This window comes from Arachis stenosperma, chromosome 1, assembly GCF_014773155.1.
Source record: "Arachis stenosperma cultivar V10309 chromosome 1, arast.V10309.gnm1.PFL2, whole genome shotgun sequence".
NCBI classification, from domain to species: Eukaryota; Viridiplantae; Streptophyta; class Magnoliopsida; order Fabales; family Fabaceae; genus Arachis; species Arachis stenosperma.
Window position 1 is genome coordinate 84,655,337 of NC_080377.1, and position 3,792 is coordinate 84,659,128.

Genomic DNA, 3,792 nt, shown 5'->3' on the forward strand with positions numbered 1-3,792 from the left:
AGTGCGTCCTCCAGGGTGTGCTATTTTTTTTTCCTGTTTTTCATTCTGTTTTTGCTTTTTTTCATTGATTTTGTGACTTCTCATGATCATCAACCTACAAAAAAGATAAAATATCAAAAGGAAATAGTTAATTATAAAACATTGGGTTGCCTCCCAACAAGCGCTTCTTTAATGTCATTAGCTTGACAGAGGACTCTCATGGAGCCTCACAGATACTCAGAGCCATGTTGGAACCTCCCAACACCAAACTTAGAGTTTGAATGTGGGGGTTCAACACCAAACTTAGAGTTTGGTTGTGGCCTCCCAACACCAAACTTAGAGTTTGACTGTGGGGGCTCTGTTTGGCTCTGTTTTGAGAGAAGCTCTTCATGCTTCTTCTCCATGGTGATAGAGGGATATCCTTGAGCCTTAAACACAAAGGATTCTTCATTCACTTGAATGATTAACTCTCCTCTATCAACATCAATCACAGCCTTTGCTGTGGCTAGGAAGGGTCTGCCAAGGATGATGGATTCATCCATGCACTTCCCAGTCTCTAGGACTATGAAATCAGTAGGGATGTAATGGTCTTCAACTTTTACCAGAACATCCTCTACAAGTCCATGAGCTTGTTTTCTTGAGTTGTCTGCCATCTCTAGTGAGATTTTTGCAGCTTGCACCTCAAAGATCCCTAGCTTCTCCATTACAGAGAGGGGCATGAGGTTTACACTTGACCCTAAGTCACACAAGGCCTTCTTGAAGGTCATGGTGCCTATGGCACAAGGTATTGAAAACTTCCCAGGATCCTGCCTCTTTTGAGGCAGTTTCTGCCTAGACAAGTCATCCAGTTTTCCAAATAACTTGTCATTTAGCTTCATGATTGCTCCAAGGTATTTAGCAACTTGCTCTTCAGTGACATACTCATCCTCTTCAGAGGAAGAATACTCTTCAGAGCTCATGAATGGCTGAAGTAATTCCAATGGAATCTCTATGGTCTCATTTTGAGCCTCAGATTCCCATGGTTCCTCATTGGGGAACTCAATGGAGGCCAGTGGACGTCCAGTGAGGTCTTCCTCAGTGGCGTTCACTGCCTCTTCTTCCTCCCAGAATTCGGCCATGTTAATGGCTTTGCACTCTCCTTTTGGATTTTCTTCAGTATTGCTTGGGAGAGTACTAGGAGGGAGTTCAGTAATTTTCTTGCTCAGCTGACCCACTTGTCCTTCCAAATTTTTGATGGAAGACCTTGTTTCAGTCATGAAACTTTGAGTGGTTTTGATTAGATCAGAGACCATGGTTGCTAAGTCAGAGGGATTCTGCTTAGAACTCTCTGTCTGTTGCTGAGAAGATGATGGATAAGGCTTGCCATTGCTAAACCTGTTTCTTCCACCATTATTGTTATTGAAACCTTGTTGAGGTTTTTCTTGATTCTTCCATGAGAAACTTGGGTGATTTCTCCATGAAGAATTGTAGGTGTTTCCATAGGGCTCTCCTAGGTAATTCACCTCTTCCATTGAAGGGTTCTCAGGATCATATGCTTCTTCTTCAGATGAAGCATCTTTAGTACTGCTTGGTGCATTTTGCATTCCAGACAGACTTTGAGAGATCAAATTGACTTGTTGGGTCAATATCTTGTTTTGAGCCAATATGGCATTCAGAGTGTCAATCTCAAGAACTCCTTTCTTCTGACTTGTCCCATTGTTCACAGGATTCCTTTCAGAAGTGTACATGAATTGGTTATTTGCAACCATTTCAATCAGCTCTTGAGCTTCTGTAGGCGTCTTCTTCAAATGAAGAGATCCTCCAGCAGAGCTATCCAGAGACATCTTGGATAGTTCAGAGAGACCATCATAGAAAATACCTATGATGCTCCATTCAGAAAGCATGTCATGAGGACATTTTCTGATCAATTGTTTGTATCTTTCCCAAGCTTCATAGAGGGATTCTCCATCCTTCTGTCTGAAGGTTTGGACTTCCACTCTAAGCTTGCTCAATTTTTGAGGTGGAAAGAACTTTGCCAAGAAGGCATTGACTAGCTTTTCCCAAGAGTCCAGGCTTTCTTTAGGTTGAGAATCCAACCATGTTCTAGCTCTGTCTCTTACAGCAAAAGGGAATAGCATAAGTCTATAGACCTCAGGGTCTACCCCATTAGTCTTGACAGTGTCACAGATTTGCAAGAACTCAGCTAAAAACTGATGAGGATCTTCCAATGGAAGTCCATGGAACTTGCAATTCTGTTGCATTAGAGAAACTAATTGAGGCTTAAGCTCAAAGTTGTTTGCTCCAATGGCAGGGATAGAGATGCTTCTCCCATAGAAGTCGGGAGTAGGTGCAGTAAAGTCACCCAGCACCTTCCTTGCATTGTTTGCATTGTTGTTGTTTTCGACTGCCATGTGTTCTTCTTCTTTGAAGAATTCGGTCAGGTCCTCTAAAGAGAGTTGTGCTTTGGCTTCTCTTAGCTTTCTCTTCAAGGTCCTTTCAGGTTCAGGATCAGGCTCAACAAGAATGCTTTTGTCTTTGCTCCTGCTCATAAGAAAGAGAAGGGAACAAGGAAATGTGGAATCCTCTATGTCACAGTATAGAGATTCCTTGAGGTGTCAGAAGAAAAGAAGAGTAGAAGACAGAAGTAGAAAATTCGAACTTATCAAAGGAGATGGAGTTCGAATTTTGCATTAAGGGATAGTGTTAGTCCATAAATAGAAGGATGTGAGGAGAAGGGAAGTAATTTTCGAAAATTAAGTAGAAGATTTTGAAAACATTTTTGAAAAACATTACTTAATTTTCGAAAATGAAAGTGGGAGAGAAGTAAAGTGATTTTTGAAAAAGATTTTGAAATTAGAAATCAAAAAGATTTTATTGAAAACTATTTTGAAAAAGATGAGGTTAAGAAGATATGATTGATTTTAAAAATATGTGATTGAAAAGATATGATTTGAAAACAATTTTAAAAAGATTTGATTTTAAAAATTAGTAACTTGGCTATCAAGAAAAGATATGATTCAAACATTAAACCTTTCTCAACAGAAAAGGCAACATACTTGAAATGTTGAATCAAATCATTAATTGATAGTAAGTATCTTTGAAAAAGGAAAGGAATTGATTTTGAAAACATTTGATTGAAAAGATATGATTCGAAAAAGATTTGATTTTGAAAAACTTTGAAAACTTGAAAAAAAAAATTGATTTGAAAACAAAATTCTCCCCCTTGTGCCATCCTGGCGTTAAACGCCCAGAATGGTGCACATTCTGGCGTTTAACGCCCAAAACTATACCCTTTTGGGTGTTAAACGCCCAACCAGGCACCCTGGCTGGCGTTTAAACGCCAGTCTGTCCTTCTTCACTGGGCGTTTTGAACGCCCAGCTTTTTCTGTGCAATTCCTCTGCTGTATGTTCTGAATCTTCAATTCTCTGTGTTATTGACTTGAAAAGACACAAATTAAAAATATTTTTTGGATTTTTAATAATAAAGGATAATCAAAATGCAACTAAAATAAAAAACAATGCATGCAAGACACCAAACTTAGCAGTTTGTATACTACTGACACTAATGAGAATGCATATGAGACACACAAAATACTTCAAGTCAATAGAATTCAAAGATTAGAGCAAGTAAATCATCAAGAACATCTTGAAGATCACTAAGACACATGAATGCATGCAATTGACACCAAACTTAAGATGAGACACTAGACACAAACAAGAAACATAAAATATTTTTTTTGGTTTTTATGATTTTATAAAATTTTTTTTTTGGATTTTTCGAAAATTATATGGAAAAGAAGAACAAAGGTATCAAAATTCTTAATGAGAATTCCA

General features: G+C 38.3%; 1 non-coding gene across 1 annotated transcript; it reads left to right on the forward strand.

The window, feature by feature from the left end:
- Positions 1-1,856: 1,856 nt before the first annotated feature.
- Positions 1,857-1,964, forward strand: LOC130947535 (small nucleolar RNA R71). Its single transcript, XR_009072709.1, has one exon. It is a non-coding gene; the product is annotated as a small nucleolar RNA R71 (small nucleolar RNA).
- Positions 1,965-3,792: the final 1,828 nt, after the last annotated feature.